General features: G+C 48.1%; 1 long non-coding RNA gene across 1 annotated transcript; it reads right to left on the bottom strand.

The window, feature by feature from the left end:
- Positions 1-1,274: 1,274 nt before the first annotated feature.
- Positions 1,275-15,347, bottom strand: LOC105608151 (uncharacterized). Its single transcript, XR_001037658.5, has 4 exons — positions 15,227-15,347; positions 9,534-9,641; positions 5,811-5,905; positions 1,275-4,446 (listed from the first exon to the last, which is right to left on the bottom strand). It is a non-coding gene; the product is annotated as an uncharacterized LOC105608151 (long non-coding RNA).
- Between the last annotated feature and the right edge of the window lie 2,481 nt (positions 15,348-17,828).

Raw genomic sequence — 17,828 nt, 5'->3', positions numbered from 1 at the left:
ATGGAGAGTAATTTAGGGGGCCCTTAGTCTTCCCCAGAACCTGACAGATCCCACCACCTCCATAAGGACTTATTCTGGCCACGTTAAAGGTAAAGATGGAGATACCTGGGCTGACACCCCAGCTTTGCCACTCTGGGATCTCAGGCACATTCTAAGACCCACCTAAGCCTCATTCCTCACCTGGCTACTGGAGGTGATAGTTCCATATTTCATCAGTTCCAAGAAGTGTTGTTTCTCACCTTTAAGACTCTGAAGCCAGGACATGTCTTCCAATTCACACAATATAGGAAATTGCATCGCTTTTGCTGCAATGCCCCTTCCTACAGGAGGAACCCAGGGGTGGTCCTGTGACTTGTTCTGGCCAATGGAGTGTGAAAGGTGGTGATATGTGTCACTTATGGGCTGAAGCTTTAAAAGGTTCACCTCAACAGCTAGCAAAGTCCCAGATGGAGACTATTCTGTGGGCCTAGATCTCACAGTGAAGGTGATGTGGAGCTAAGCTGTAGTTGATGGGCATTTAAGAAGAGAGAAGCATAAATCTTTCTTCCTGAACTTTCAGATTCTGTATTTATATATATGTACGTGTATGTGCGTGTATATATATATATATATATATAACTTAAACTACTCCACAGGGCCATTTGAAATTGTCTTTAGCAACAATTTATCATGCAAAAATTAGTCACAGCACCCATAAGAACAAAATAAAGCAAGACAACTACTCAGATGGCTCAATGATTTACTATGTTGGGGGCTATTTCTAGTGTTGAGCCACCTTTAATACTAAGGATTATCAAAGTTTTTAATCATCATGTCCTGCGCCTCTGTTGGAGTCTATGTTTTGATAGCACAATCTAGCATATTCTGTGTTGTGTCTCCTAGTTAGCTGACAGGGTTTTCTTTCTTTCTTTCTTAGTGGTCCATAATGGGGCAGCCCACAGCTGATGGTGGTGTGGATTCAAGGGGACCCAGTAGTGCCTCTCACAGGCTGAGTGAGTGAATCCGTGTGAGCCACTTAGCACAAGTGGTGTCCTACACTGAGTGTTCTATTCGTGCCGATCGCCATATTTCCAGCCCTCTAGGAATACGACAGTGTGTGCTAGAAGTCTGGTAGAGTGACCTGATGACACAGAAAGCTCACAGCCCCCTCAGATCCCTTGTGGAATGAGAAAGGGTATAAATAAATTCAGGTTAACAAGAATGTGGCTTGGGTACTTGCTGGTGGGGGCTCTTTGAGGGTGTAGGTGTTTGGGTAGGTAATGAAGAATGTTAACTTTCTGCTCATGAATTAACAGTTTATTGCCTGGGATGGGAGAAGATGGGAGAAATTTTTCAAGTGTGCGAGTTTTCGGTGCAACAGAATGAAGAAACACCATATTCTTTTAGAAAATCTAAGAATCTTGACTTTTTGCAGAATTAGGAATGGCTCACAGATCCGGACTGAAGAAACCAGTAGTGTAGTGTGCCGCATTAGTCCCTCAGTCATGTCCGACTCTTTGCGACATCACTGTAGCCCACCGGGCTCCTCTATCCATGGGATTCTTCAAGCCAGAATACTGGAGTGGATTGCCATTCCCTTCTCCAGGAGATCTTCCTGACCCAGGTGTCAAACCTGGGTCTCCTGCATTGCAGGCAGATTCTTTACTGACAGTCACCAGGGAAGCCCCAAAGAAACCAGACTGCCAGCTAATTTTGCGTTTCATAATATACCCAGATGATTTGGAATAGCTCTCTCCAGGAATTTTATAGCCAGCCCCTGCAGACCCAAAGCTGCGAGAGTGTTCCACGTGCTGGGCTGGGCTGAAGTGCAGTTGTAAGGGCTACTAGCTCTGTCTCTGATGTGTCATAGCCTCTGTCCTGCTGTCAGCATTCCCCCAACACTGCTGCAGCTCATGTTACTGGCCTGCCACCTCCTTCACTCAGAAGGATGATGAAAGGCATTTATCCTGAAGTATTAGTGATGTAAGCATTACTTCCTCAGGAGCATTTGTACTTTAAAAGCGAACCTAGAAAAAGTGGAAAAGAAAACTACAGGACTAGTATGTAAGGCTGTGTTAGGGGTCTGTTAATTCCCAGAAATAGAAACTCAGTAAAGTTGGCTTAAGTTAAAAAAGAAAAGGACTTACTGGAAAACTGGAATTCATATGAAACCTGGTTGCAGGTAGTCTAGTGTGACCTTAAGGAACGGAAAGTTCTCAGGCAACTCTTCCCTCCAGCTTTTTCAAAATTACATCCCCCAACTCTTCTTCACTCTTCAGGGTGTCCTGGTTTCTCATCTCTCCTGACCACGTCTATCTCAGTCTTTTCTCTCAGCAGGGAGCTCAGTCATCAGCTTGCTCATGGCCCTACCTTCAGTTCAGTTCAGTCGCTCAGTTGTGTCCAACTCATTGCAACCCCATGAATTGCAGCATGCCAGGCCTCCCTGTCCATCACCAACTCCCAGAGTTCACTCAGACTCACGTCCATCGAGTCAGTGATGCCATCCAGCCATCTCATCCTCAGTCGTCCCCTTCCCCTCCTGCCCCCAATCCCTCCCAGCATCAGAGTCTTTTCCAATGAGTCAACTCTTCACATGAGGTGGCCAAAGTTTCAGCTTGAGTTTCAGCTTTAGCATCATTCCTTCCAAAGTAAATCCCAGGGCTGATCTCCTTCAGAATGGACTGGTTGGATCTCCTTGCAGTCCAAGGGACTCTCTAGAGTCTTCTCCAACACCACAGTTCAAAAGCATCAATTCTTCGTCGCTCAGCCTTCTTCACAGTCCAATTCTCACATCCACACATGACCACTGGAAAAACCATAGCATTGACTAGATGGACCTTAGTCAGCAAAGTAATATCTCTGCTTTTGAATATGCTATCTAGGTTGGTCATAACTTTTCTTCCAACCTTGGCTGCCCTGAAATGACGGCTTCAGTGAGATTTTCTTTTTCGCTTTGTTTTGTTTACTTTAAAAATTTTTGGTCACACCACACAGCTTGCAGGATTTTAGTTCCCCAACCAGGGATTGAAACTGGGCCCTTAGCAGTGAAAGTATGGAGTCCTAACCACCATAGAGTTTGCAGAGAGGTGGTATCTTAGAAGTGGTAGTAGAGACATTGCCAGAGGCACTTGTCATCCTTGTCATCCCACATGAGCATGTGGGAGGCCTATTCAGTTAATGTGTTTTGTAGGTGTGGATGTCCATTCCCTCATACACTTGAAGCCAGAGTTGGTCTACATATCTGTCTGCCCCTTCTCTCCTTCACTTCATGATGTCTCCCACGGTGCTGAAGTGTGTTCTCTTTTTTCCCACCACAATCACTCCTTATGTGTAATAAGTTTCACACCTGAGAACCTTTTCTAAAATGCAAAGCAAGCCCACCTCTTTGCTGTGTAAATCCTTTCCAGGCTTTCTGACCCAGGCAGGGAGACTCCCTCCCCCTGGCACCATGTCCTTATTTTCAGTTTTGCCTTTTGCTGCCTCCCTTGCTCCAGATCTAACCTCCAAGAAGCTTCTGCTCCCTGATATGCCCTGTCCACTCTTTGCCTACTTAGAAAACTTCTACTTTCCCTCCAAAGCCACCTCCTCTGTGAAGCCTTCCTTGATTATCAACAGGCACGGGCCTTTTTTCTTTCATTTATGTTGCTGTGATGCTTTGTTTACCCATCTCTGCCAGCAGGTCTGTCTATCAGAGTTGGAACTCTTTCAAGACACGGACTGGGCTTTATTCTTGTCTGTGCAAAGCCCAGAGTCTGGCATCAACTAGATTTTCAGTGTAAGGTATTTGCAAGGCAGTGAAGCATAATGGTTCACTAGTGCTATCCTACCTGGGTTCAAAGCCAGGTTCTACTATCTACTATGAGTTAGCAACTTCATGCCTTAGTTTCCCTACCTGTAAAAAGGGACTAATGATACTTCCAATTTTATACATGTGTGCTGAAATTTAAATGAGGGAACATATGCAGAGTGTTTGTTACTTACTATATGTGAGTTATTATTATCTTCATTATTTCTGAATAAGGTGTTCAGCAGGAGAGAGTTCACAGATCCTTGCACCAGCTCAAGATTTTGATTAGTAAAGACTATCACCTGGAGACATGCAAGTCAATTTACTTAAAAATATTCTGTGACAATGGCACATAGGCATGTCATCTTCCTAGTTACAAAATGCCATCTATTTCCTTGAAGGATCTTGCCTATTTCCTCAACTCTTGTCCTTTTGTAGGGAGCACATTTAGTAACCTAAACAGAGTGATGGAAGAAGCATGGCTGGAAAGGGTTAATCCCAGAGCCTTGGAAGGAACTGTGCTCTGGGGAAAGAGAGGTTTCTAAGGATAGTAGAGAATAATGCTTTCCTGCAACCATCTGAGACACTGGGAGGCATCTCCGTGGTGATGTAGAGTGTAGGTCCAGTTTGCATTTATGTGGGGCTTTGTATTTCTTCAGTTCTGGTGAGGTTCAGTTGAGCTATATTGTGGAGAAAAGAGGCACAGAGAAGGGTTAATGCTTTGGTCAGCCGGGGTGGTATGGCCAGTTATTGGAAAGGTGGGGACTAGACCCCTGATTCATTCAATAGCAAGTATCTGTGAAGCCCGCTCTGTGCCAGGCCCAATTTTAGGTGTGGAGGACTCAGCAGAAAGCAAGGCAAACTGGGTCTCTGACGATTCTGCCTACATCAGTAAAGCATTTATTTGGCTGCAAACAAGAGAAAATCCAGCCAATAGTGACTTACGCTAAAGTGCATAATTCCAGTCTGATGGGCTTGCTTTTCCATATATCTTTTCACCCTAGCTTGTCAACTAATATGCTAAGTTGCTTCAGTCCTGTCTAACTCTTGGCAATCCTATGAACTGTAGCCTGCCAGGCTCATCTCTCCGAGGGATTCTCCAGGCAAGAATATTGGAGTGGGTTGCCATGCCCTCCTCCAGGTATCTTCCTGACCCAGGGATAGAACCGTGTTTCATGTCTCCTGCATTGGCAAGCGCATTCTTTACCACTGGCGCCATCTGGGAAGCCCTTGTCAACTAACACAGTCATATAATTCCTCTTGGAAATGCTTGAAAATTATACGCACTCACAGAGTTTATTGCTACCTACAGCAGCAGATTGCAAAAATGGCCACGACTGTTCTCTCCTCCCTATGCTTACTGCTTTGCAAGCAGGCTTTGCAGCCTCTCCCAGAAAGAGCTGCAGGCTGTTTCTCCACTCCTTGAATTCACGCTGCCCCAGTGACTTGCTTGACCCAGAAGAATGCGGTGGGTGTTATTTGTACAGTTCTGAGCCTAGGCCATGAAAGAGCGTGCCTGCTTCTTCTCTCTGTGGAACTCAAGTGAATGGGCCAGGCTAGACTGCCAGAGAATGATAGTCCACGTGGAGCAGAGAGGGCTGCCCCAGCTGAGGCCACTGCGGACCAGTGGGCCCCCAGCCAATGGGGCAGCAGACAGCAGAGCATGAGTGAGCACAGCCTAAGATGCCCAAATGCAGAGCCATGCGCTAAATAACTCCTGTTGTTTTAAGTCATCAGTTAAATAGAAAGAGCTAACTGATAGGCTTACTGTGTGCCAGACACTGGCTGTGTACTTTATGTAATTATCCTATTTCTTTAAACTTTATCCATACCTATCAGCGTGTAGAATACATGTTCTGGGAAGAAATAGCCCCCAGCCAGCCCCTCAGTTTGCTTCTGTCTGAAATTCGGATTGAATTTTGGTGTAGTCGTTGGCTCCAAGGAGCTCTCAGGCTCTGACAAGAAGATCAGAGTATTCTGTGACACTGCTTAGTCTCCTGTGTGGGGGGTTACAGAAGTGGCACTCCAGTTGGCATCCACTCACCTTCTCATTCTGCCAGCAGCTCCGTGGAGGCTTCTGTCTGTTTTCAAGCATATGTAGTTCCTAGATGTCGGGGACCAAGAGAGGATCAGACAGTCCTAGGGAAACCAAAGGGAGAAAGCAAGCTACTCAGTTCTTTCTATTCAGAGAGAAGTGGGAGTCGATGGATGGTGGTAGCTTAAAGCTCTTGGCAGGATGACAGTCACCAAAGCAGTGGCCACGGTAAGTGCCAATGTAGGGCACAGCCTCAGGCCAAGAAGCAGGGTGTGGTCTGAGGCTGGTAAATGTTCCTGCTGGGGTGGCCCCACTCCGGTGCGCAAAACCTCACTCTGGATATTACTGTGGGATTCAAGGCACGACTTATCACAGTCCTTTGGGGTGACAGACATTTATTTAAAGTCAAGGTGTCTGCCAAAAGATAATAGCTTTAAATGTAAAATTACAAATCATTATGGGTAATGCGATGCAAATTGCTCGAGAAGCATTGGCAGTGTTTTACTTTCATTTTTGCTTTTCTTTCATTGCCAGCCTTGTCTAAGGTTGCTGCTAGGGATATTCACACACAGTTTATCCTTCAGCTATGGCCTGATAGTGTCCTCTGGAGGAGATGTGCATGGAGGCCAAGGGGACCATGAAACAGTCCCTTTGCTCACGCAAACGGATTATTTCTAAGAAGCCCAGACTTGACTTTTCCAACATTGGTTTCTTCATTTACCCTCTAGGCAGTGCCTGGACATGTTTAGTTTCCACTGGGAATTGGAGGTCAATTTTAATAGTTAATCCAAAAGGCATCCTTCATTAAATGCTGTGACGGCTTTTAAATAACCAGTTGCTAGATTTGTTTCTTCTTTACCACCTCTGGTCTCTGCTGGAGGAAGACTTATAAGCACTCTGGTCCTTAAAAGGTTCAGACTTGAGTTTTGTACACTTGTTTTCCCAAGTGATGTGGATAAATTGAAAAGCGGGCATTTCTCATCTGCTTTTCTTTTTGGCTAGGGGAGGGCGAGATGGCTGGATTTAAGGCCTGTCTCTAAGCCATAAAACCAGGAAAGAAAGGAAGAAGCAACAGAAAAATTAGTAACTGTTAAAACATGTTTTATAGCAAAATATCTTTCAAGGAAAGGGGTTCAAATGGGCTGACGGTTTGGTCGCTGACAGAAGCCTTACCAAACATATTTCCCCAAACAGTAGATGTCTCCAAGGGGCAACTGCCGAGAGGGTTTTCGACCAAGGTTTCCAGGGTCTTAGGCTGAGAACAATCTCCTTGCAAGGCTGTGTGGGGCTTGCTTCATCTTCCTCTTTTCTTCAGCTCCCCTGTGGCCACCTGTTTCCGAGGAGCTCGGTTCTCATAATGACAAGGAAACCTACAGGCTGAAAATAGAGCGGATTTCCCAGAATCTCAGGTACCAAGAGCGGAGAGGCGTGGGGACTTCTTGGACATTAGCTCACATCAGCTGATGAAATGCCGCTGTCATGCCTTCAGCTCCAGCCAGCTCCCGGTGACAGGGAAGGAAGCCAGTTTCACTGGGAAATACTGCAGAGATTTTCACCATGTTTTCAAGGGAAGAGACGAGCTTCTGCACACTGGAAATAGGGGCCAGACTCAAATGAACCTGTGGCTGGGATGGCTTTTTCTAATGGAAGCGCTCAATCAGTTCCTAACTCTGGGAACTGTATTAGATCCCTAGCCCCATAACTCTCAGGTGGATGCCTGTGACCCCAGCACTTGTCATCTGTGAACAAAGTCTGTCAGCCAGGCATCTCCTCCCTGAGACCACAGGCTTCTCTGAGTTAGTAAGAAACTTATCATTTCAAAACTGAACATGTCTGGATGGTCCTTAGCCTATTTCCTTATGCACAGCCTACAGGCAAAGTGTCCTCAGTTAACACTGCTCACAGCAATCTGTGTTAGAGCATTCCCCAGCCTCTTTTCTCAGAGTTCTGACCCCAAAAAATAATATAATAACAAACACAAGACTTCCCTGGTGGTCCAGTGGTTAAGAATCTGCCCGCCAATGCAGGGGACATTGGTTTGATTCCTGGTCCAGGAAGATCCCACATGCTATGGGGCAACTAAACCCTTGCGCTATCTAGAGCCTGAGCTTTGGAACAAAGAGTAGCCCCCACTCTCTGCAACTAGAGAAAGCCTGTGTACAGCAACGAAGACCCAGGGCAACTGAGTTTTAAAAAAAGGCAAACATGTATTTGTTCTCTGTTGCCATGTAATGAATTACCTCCAAACTTAACTGCTTCAAACAATAACCATTTATTGCCTCACAGTTTCTTTGGGTCAGAAATTCTCTTTAACTTGGCAGTTCCAGTTCAAGGTCTCTTACAGTAGGGTTTTAGTCACAATGTCAGCAGAGGATCCTGTCATCTGAAGGCGTGACTGCGGCTGGACGATCCACTTCCAGGCCAGCTAGCTTCCTTACCTGCCTGGCAACTTGGTGCTGCTGTTGGCAGGATGGCTCAACTCCTAAACTACGTGAAGGCATTACTCTGATTAAATTTTTAAAATACATAGTAAACTGAGTAAATAGATATTCATTAGGAGGGACCTAAGGGGCTTCCCTGGTAGCTCAGACAGTAAAGAGTCCGCCTCCAGTGCAGGAGACCTGGGTTCCATCCCTGAGTCGGTGCCTACTGCTGTGATTATGCCTGCTCTGCTTTATGCTGCCCCTGGTCTCTCCTACTAAGCTGCGTGTGCCTCGGGATCAGGAACCTGGGTATCAGTATCTCCAGTGCCCCTTCCCCTGACCCCAGGTCGCTGCCCTGCTCTTCTTGCTCTGCTACCCAGGAGTTTACCCACCATGACCCACACAGAGGGTGTTCAACACAAAGAAAGTCAATCGAATGGGAAGACACTGACTCAGAGGAGACTCTCAACCCATGTTCAATGAGAATGAGCAGAAACACAGATCTCCATCATCCCAATTTGATCCTCCAAAGGAACTGGGGCGCCGAGAGTGGTGGGTGGGAATGAGGGAACAGGAGCAGAGACCTCAATGATTTCTTTTCTAAGCTGAATCAGGGGTTTCACTCTGCCTGGAGTCTCAGGCAAGAGTGAGCAGGTTTGAAGGTGGCTGGCCACCCTCAAACATGGTCCTGAGGCCTGACTGATGGCCCAGCACAATAGAGAAATTGATCCCTGCCAGGGCTGCAGGAGGCACAGGGTGAAATAAAGCTTTCTCCTTTAAGAAGGAAAATGTGTTTTCCCACTCGGGCTACTCCCTGGTGGTGCATCCTGCTCAGGCGTTGACAGGAAGGGGGGAGGAAGGAAAAGAGGAAGGAGGGCATTTCCTCTCCTAGGCTGGGTTGCCAAAGCAACTGGTCTAAGATTCCTCTTCTCTGTGGGTCTCCCAGACAGTGTGGCCCTGCTACTAGTCCAGAAGGCTAGCAGCACTTTCTCGTGTGGCACTCCCACTCGAGAATGTACTTCCTCCAGGGTCTGTTTCCATGTCTCCACCACTGCTTGCCCACTTGCTCCAGGACAAACCCTCTCCTCCCTGCTCCCCACTCCAGCCAGGCTGGTTTGTCTTTCAAGACCTGAGTAAGTCAGGATTCCTTTGACTGCCCAGGAAGGCAACCCACTTCACACTGGCTTAAACTAGAAAAAGAATGTAGAACGTCTGGGCTTAGAATTACCATATGACCCATCCAATTCCACTCTTATGTCATGTATATATTCCCAAAGACTTGAAAACAGGCATGCAAACAAATACTTACACATGAATGTCCACAGCACCATTATTCTACTCGAAGGTAGAGGCAACTCAAATGTCCACCAGAATAGACAAAATGTGGTATATTCCTTACAGTGGAATACTATTCGGCCTGAAAAATAAATGAAGTATTTAAACATTCTACAATATGGGTAAAGCTTGAAAACATCATACTAAGTGAAAGAAACCGGACGCAAGAGGTCACATGTTGTGTGATTGTACTTATCTGAAACTTCTTGAGAGAAAGAAGGAATAGGAAGTGATGGCTAGATGGGGACAGGGTTTCCTTTTGTGATGATGTAAATGTCTTCGAAACTGGATAGAGGCAATGGTTGCCCAACATGGTGAACATACACAATGCCACTGAAGCACACACTTTAGTATAGTTAATGGTTAATTTTATGTTATGTGAAATTTACCTGAATTAAAAAAATGAAATCTAATGACAATTTGAGCGGGAGTTGGGACTTCTTTGTTGTAAACAGAATGCCCAAGATGGACCCTGATGGCTTCAGACATGTCTAGGTTTCGGGGCTCTGCAAAGCTATCAGGGTTTTGTCTCCATCTCTCAGCTCCGCATTCATCTGGGCAGCCCTCACAGGATGGGAGGAGAGGACCACTGCCAGCTCTGGTGTCACGTGGTGTTCAGTGAGCAAGAAAGACTTCTTCCTGGCTGGAACCATCATTCTCACCAGGGTATGAAGACCTCTGACTAATCTGGCTCCAGTCATCTGGTCACCCCTGTGGCCAACCCAGGATGGGGGTCTTGGAGAAGGCAGAGGTCGGCGCCACCCAAAGCTCATCCATAGGCTGAATGGGCTACTGTGGAGAAGGTGATTTCCCCAGGGAAAGGATGCTGAGTAGCAAAAGTAATTTTTATAGAGCCTTCACTGGCTCTCTTACCATCTTCCCTGGAAGACCCTTCCTCACCGACCCCCGCACCACCCCCCCTAACCCTGTGCCACGGCTCAGCTCCTTCCCAAAGCCTCTCTGTCTGCTTGACCCACTGGGACCTCCCTTGCCAGCAGTACTACACTCAAGAGCAGAATCCAGCCCTGTAGGTGGTGGTTTTAATTTGTTCAGTCTTTACAGAGAGCAACATGGCACTGTGCACTAAAATTTGAATGTCCTTTTCTTTTGATCCTGCAGTCATACAGGAATACATCCTAAGGAAAATTTCAGCTAGAGTGCAAAGATGTATATGCATATGGATAGCCTCTGGGTAATTATTGACAATAGTGAACCTAGAATAACATAAACGATCATCAACGGGAGATGGATTAAGTAAATTATGGTGAAGATGAATGGATAGCCATGCAGCTGTTTAAAGGATAAAGAAAAAAATCTCCATGTATTGACTTGACCATGAAATTTAATTTTTTAAAGCAGTGTTATTTATTTATTCAGTTTTGGCTGGGCTGAGTCCTTGTTGCTGCTTGGGCTTTTCTCTAGTTGCGCCAAGCAGGGGCTATTCTTTAATTGCGGTGTGCAGGCTTTCATTGCAGTGGCTTCTCTTGTTGAAGCTCCCAGGCGCTAGAGTACAGGCTTAATAGTTGTGGATGCACAGGCTTAGGTGCTCCTCGGCATGTGGGATCTTCCCAGATCAGGAATTGAACCCACATCTCCTGCATCAGCAGGCAGATTCTTTACCACTGAGCCAATAGGGAAGCCCTGAAATTTAATTTTTAAAAAAGGATATAAAAAGGAAATATACTGAGACTCCATGTTTTAAAAACATAACCCTTGTAAATGAGCAGGGAGACCATAATTTCAGTCTCTGTATGGACTTAATGGCCCAAATTAATAAAAAATAAATTCCATTATTTAATTACATCTCTAGAAGAACATTAAAGGAGTTCCAGAAAAACAACCACATCAGTCCATCTCTGCAGCCCCGTCTTCCAAGCCCAATTCTCTACACCCCGTCGCTTCTCCTGAGCTTCTAACGTGCTACAAACTGAACTCTCTACTGAACTCTAGTTCAGAAGGCTTTTCCCTACCCTGGACCTCATCCCATCTCACTGCATTCCTTTATTATGTAGATCAGTTTAGCTTTTCTCAGCAAGTGATCATTCTTCCTCTCTGTGGAAGAGTGAAGTGAAGAGAAACCAAACAGGCAAGTTTAGAATTTTCTTCAGCGGGCAGGGGTAAGAAGAAGACGACACTCTGATGTTAATAATTATATCTCATGTGAAAACATGGATCTGCATGCACAGAAAATAGTGTGGGAAAAATACACAATAATGATATCAGGGCTATCAGTGGGTAGTGGGATTAATAGGTGATTTTCTGCTGTTTATACTTTTTGTCTGAATTTCTTTTTATAGAGCATGCTCTAGTTTTAAATTCAGAAAGCTTTTTTTTTTTTTTAAAGGAGCCTTGTGCCGTGGCATGTGTCTTTCTATTCTTTTTTTTTTTCAAGATCCAGCAAAGGATAAAGAAAATTAAGACCCCCCCCAATCCATCCTCAACAAATGATAACGTCTCTTTTTCTGTTTAATTTTGGAACTTTTAAAAAGTAACCCTCCTTTCACATATCAGGAGAAATATGAGTAAAAGAACATTCCTTAGTAGGTTTATAAACGTTATCCATAACATGCTAGCGTGCAGATGCATTTAAAATAAAGCAGCCTGGGGACTTCTCTGGCTGTCCAAAGGTTAAGACACCACCTTCTGATGCAGAGGGTGCAAGTTTGATCCCTGTTTGAAAAGCTAAGATCCCACAAGCCTCCTGGCCAAAAGACCAAAACGTAAAACAGAAGCAACATTATAACAAATTCAATAAAGATTTTAATAATGGTCCACGTGAAAAAACAAAATCTTGGGAAAAAAAAATTTAAAGCAGGCTGATGGGAATTCCCTTGCAGTACAGTGGTTAGAACTTGGTGCTTTCACTGCCACGGGCCCAGGTTCAATCCCCGGTCTGGGAACTAAGATCCGGCAAGCTGCACAGCGTGGCAAATAAATAAAACAAGAAGAGCCTGCCTTGGAAGGACTGAGGTAGTCTGAGAGTGAAGGTCAAGCTTGTCACAGCCTGGGGTTGGGGGCGGGGTGCCGGCCTCCCTCAGCAGCTGCCCCTACCACCTACCCTTCTTCAAACAGAAAGTAACCCCTGTGGCCTAGCCACCGTGTAGGTCCCAGAGCCCCTTGTGAGAGGCTCCAGAGGGCCTGAGTGACCTTGGCCTTTTGTCAAGCCAAGCAGGAACTCTCCCCTTTGCAGACTTGCTGTGTGAGAGCTCTGCTCTCTGAGCAGGATAAAAACGACCTTACTGCCAGCTTCCCTTTTCCTGCTGGGTCCCTCCCTGGCTCCTCTGCCACCTCCCCTGGGTCCCCTCTGGCCAGCTCAATTTTTGTGTCTGGGCCAGGTAGGGAAAAAGCATTTGGCTCAGCCTGTTGTTTGTCAGGAGTCCAACATTACCAGGGGTCTTGCCTGGTTTCAAGTATTTCCCAGTGCCTTGCATTGCTCTGTAGTCAAGTTTCTGGCCAGGATTTTTTGGCTCTGGGAAAGACTGAGTGCCTGTCGGAGCCTTCCTAGGCCTGTGTTTCATTTGCAGCTGCCTGGCTTTGACTGGGTGACGGTTTGGCCCTCCCCAGTCAGCCCATCCCCTTCTGCTTGGTCTGCAGAGGAGGCCCTTTGTGTCGTCATCCTGGGGCTTAGGAGGGAGGAGACTCCTAGTTTCTGTCCCCAGCCTGGTGTCCGGGGTTTACAGCGGCTCTGGCCCAGGCTTGGGGGTGGCATGCCTTTCAAGAGCAAGCAGTTCCTGCCTGTCTGGCAAAGGGAAGAATGCCAACCCCAAACAGCCCCGGCCCCCTCACTGTTTCTAAGTCAGACTGGGACCTATTCAGCACCTGGCACTCTCCCGCTAGAAATTTCCAGCTGTTCTGATCTTTCACACAGAACTTGGCAAGGCTGAAGAGGTCTACAAGCAAATGAATTTCAGGAAGCCTGCAGAACACTAGGCCTGGGCTGGGGGGCACTCTCCCCCTCCCTGCTTTTGGACTCCCTCTCAGGCTCCCTGAAATGCCACATCCTGCCTTTGGATTCACCTGGAGCAGAGGCCCTGATGGGGTGTCAGACCCTGGAGTCCAACTGCCAGGGAAGAGAGAGCCGAGCCGTGTACCATGTGACACTGTGCCCCAGGCAAGGTGCCTGAAGGTTGCCAGTCCAGTGCAGGGGAAAGGGTGTGAGTCAAGGTTGCAGGTTCCAGAACCTATTTGGGAGCCTGTTGGGACCTGGACACAGACATGAAGATTCAAGGGACCCAGATGTATTCTCATCACCATATGCGACCTAGGCCCTGCTCCAGTGTAGGAAAGCTGTGAATGTTAAAATTATGCATCCTTGACAAAGATCTCTTCTCTTCTGTTTCTTTCAGATTACAATGTATTTCCTGAGCTCTCCTTTGCTTTTCTTAAGGTAAGGGGATCAAAGCTAGTGTATCTAGATAAATACTCAAGTATTTGTAGCCTACGGTGGCAAACTGTGGGGAGTGTGTAGTTGTAACCACTGAAGGAGGAAAAAGGTATTGTTGGTCAGAGTTTCTTCTTTATACTCTTTCCACTCTAGTACCCTGGAGATAAACTAGGTAATTGGAAAGGTGCCCTGCCTGTGCTCACCCTTCTAGCCCAGCATATATTTCCTGCTCCCTTCCTCGGGGAGGGGGGGGCGGGCGTTGCTAACCCCATCAGCCCACCTCTGCCTTGGGATTGAGGAGCTGCCAGAAATGCCCAGACTGAGGTGTTTAGGAAAGTTGTGTCAGGCTCTTCCCCTTGAACCTAGGGAATTCCCAGGATGGTGGGGAGGAGACGCTGTAGACAGGGCCGGTGATGACAGGTCCCAGTGACTTGGGTTTGGCCTGGCCTCTGGCTAATGCCAGGCAGCACAGGGGTAAAGAATCCGCCTTCCAATGTGGGAGAGTTAAGAGATGTGGGTTTGATCCCTGGGTAGGGAAGATCCCCTGAAGAAGGAAATGGCAACCCACTCCAGTATTCTTGCCTGGGAAATTCCATGGACAGAGGATCCTGGCGAGCTACAGTCCATGGGGTCGCAGAGTAGGCTTGACAGCGCGACTGAGCACACGCACACAGCGGCTAATTCAGGAGGACTTGCACACCCTTTGCCGTCTTGGGCCCTCACAAGCCCCGCTCGAGATGGACAGGGACTGGTCTCAACCACAGACGATTCCGCGACTGTCCAAGGTCTCTCAGCCTGTCAAACGCCCCAGAACTCAAGTGTCCTGGCTCCCCGGGCTGGGGATGGTTCCCGCCTTGGCCCTCTCGGGGCCTGGTCTGCGCCCATCGCCCAGTCCCCTGGCACAGCCTCGGGGCAGGGAGCAGGCGTGTCTGGGCTGGGCCTGGCCGACGACAGCGCACGCAGGGCACGGAGAGCAGGAGCAGGAGCTGGAGGCCGGCTCTTAACCGGTGCCCCAGCCCGGCCGGGTGGCGCCTGGAGGGCCCCCGCGGCTCCCAGCGGAGGCTCGGGCCACGGCCATTGGCCGCCGAGCCCTGGGTCGGGCGGGGGAGCGGGCCCAGGCGTCGGGTTACTCAGACCTGGCGGCTGCGGGGTAGGGGGGGGAGGGGCGGCCGCAGCAGCTGGCCCGGAGGGGGTGGGGGCGGGGGCCTCGGGCAGAAGGACGCCCCCCTCCCTCCAACCCCCCGGAACGGGCCCCTTTCTTGGCCTTAAAGGGAAACTATTACCGTATTTGCATCCAACTCCAGCAGCAAACAGTTGTGAAGGGCCATTGCGTGTCAGGTGCTGTGCTGGACTGGAGCGCGCGTGCAAAATGGCCTAGACGGGGTTCTGCCCAAACTTGCCTCTAATTGAGGAAATAAGAAATCCACACGGAAGAAGAACGCTGAGGACACCAGGAAGCAGGGGACCAGCCCCAACTGAGAAACGCGAGAAACCAGAGTTATAGGGGTTCCTGGAAAAGGAAGCCTCCCCTCCAGGCCAGGGTAACCTGGGAAGCTTTCCTCTAGGGGCCTGGTGAGGCTGCCCTTATCCGCCACGCGCCGGGGTGGGGCGCAGCAGACACTGATGAATGCCCCCTCCCCCTGTAACCCTCACCCAGCCCTCTCTGCCTTCTCATGCAATCTCCTGCAAGCCTGGGACCCTCTCTTCCTTCCTCCTGAAGACTGTCTGACCTCTGAGGACCCTGCTGCTCCACAGCCTTGTCCGAGGCTTCTTTCTCCTTAGGCCACGCTTCTGGGCCTGGAGATGTCTCCTCACTCACCACTGAAGCTTCCCAATCCGGTTCTTATTCTTCCTTCAAACACCCGTCTCCTTTGGAATACATGTCAACATATCCACCACGTCTAGTTAGTGTCACCTTATTATCCTTCTGGCCACTTCCTCCATTCCTTGACGATTTCAGCACTGGGCTCTTTCTCCTTCACTGTCACCATTCTTGGTGATCTCAACATCAAAGCTGATGACCCGCCCCACAACCTTAGCCCCTAACTCTCCTGACTACCTTAGTCCTAGTGATACATCTCCTGCCCCACCCTGGTCTCCTGGTCATACCCTAGACCTGGGAACCATGAATGTCTACGTGCATATGTGTTCGGTCGTGTCTATTTGCAACCCCATGGACTGTAGCCCACCAGACTCCTCTGTCCATGGGATTCTCCAGGCATGGATACTGCCGTGGGCTGCCCTTCTCCAGGGGATCTTCCTGACCCAGAAACTGAACCCAGGTCTCCTGCGTGGCAGGATTCTTTACCGCTGAGCCACTGGGGACCATCTCTTAAATCTCAAAGATCCCACTACCTGCCAGCCTGCCAGCTCTTTCACTCCGGTCCTTCCACTCCACCATCTTTCCCACCTGAGACCTCCAGTCCATCGCTGTACTGTTTTTTCACTATTTATCTTCCCTCAGGTCTTATCAGCCAGCTGAGGTTCTATGATCTGGCCTGGGAAATCTTCCTTGCAAACACTCTGAACTTCTTACAGCAGTCTCTCTCCATTGCCTTCACCTGGTGAAAACCCAGCTGTGGTTAAATCAAACTGCTTACTTCATACCTGCAACAGAGAAGTTGCACACTGCTGAAGAAACTACCCAGCTACTCTGAACGGGCTCACATCAAACTTATGGCCATAAATTTCTGATGGGTATTTGACAATCCTACTGCCTTTTCTTAGAAAAATTCCTTTTCCCTCTCCTTGATGCAACAATTTCACACTTTCTCCTCTTCTGAATACTGTCAACACCCCTTCCTCTTTCACTCTCAATCTGGCCTCTGACTATCCTTCATAGAGAAAATAGGTACAAACAGACCAACCGCCTGCACTTCCTCCCACCAAAGCCACCAGAATGTCCCCAGCTCTGGGTTCCCTCCGCCCATCTGTGGCCAACCCCTCCATCTGTGCCCTGGGCCCCTTCCCCTTTCACCAGCGCACATCTCCCCTTCCTTTCAGCTATAGGGTTAACCAAAAAGTTCCTTTGGATTTTTCCGCAAGATGGTATGGAAAAACCCAAAGGAACTTTTTGGTCAACCCAGTATTTCTTCCTCTCTACTCTAATCTCCCCATTGCAGTTGAATAGGACTTAATATCCCCCAATTTAAAAATATATTAGTCTTAGCCCAATTTCCTGCTGCACCATTTTCCTGCTCCTCTGCAGAGCAAATATTCCTGGGAGAGTTGTCTACACACTCACACTTCTCTTCCTTGCCTCCCTCTCACCTCCATCCATCCCAGTCAGGCCTTTCCCTTGCCATTCCCTTGTCATAGCTCTTATGAGGACACCAGTGACTGACATCTTGGCTAGATTAATGGCCAGTTCACATCCCCGTTTCATCTGGTCTCCCAGTGGTAATGAACATCTTCGACTACTCTGTGGTAGATTGAATTCTTGGTCCTAATTCCTGTCCCTCCTCCTTGTGTTCTTATCCTATGTGACTTCGCTGCCCCTTTTTGCACTAGAGGTGGAATGTATGTTCTTGCCCCTTGACTTTTGAACATTGCTACATGACCCATTTTGGCTAACAGAATGAAAGAGGAAGTGACATGGTGCAATTCCAAGCCTAGGCCTTAGGAGTCATTTCCACCTGCCTATCTGTGCCAATGTCATCACCAGGGGATAACCTGCCATATCTGCCCTGCCTGTACAAGGATGATGAGGGACATGTATCCAGAGCAGACTTAGACCCAGCCAAGGTCAGCCTCACCTGGCTGACCCCCAGCTGACTCCAGATGTATGCATAAAATAGCACATGGCTCAGTGGTAAAGAATCCACCTGCCAGTGCAGGAGACATGGGTTCGATCCGTGGCCTGGAAAGATCCCACATGCTGTGGAG

This window comes from Ovis aries, chromosome 3 (genome assembly GCF_016772045.2).
Source record: "Ovis aries strain OAR_USU_Benz2616 breed Rambouillet chromosome 3, ARS-UI_Ramb_v3.0, whole genome shotgun sequence".
NCBI lineage: Eukaryota > Metazoa > Chordata > Mammalia > Artiodactyla > Bovidae > Ovis > Ovis aries.
This window is presented reverse-complemented; position numbering and strand designations above follow the sequence as displayed.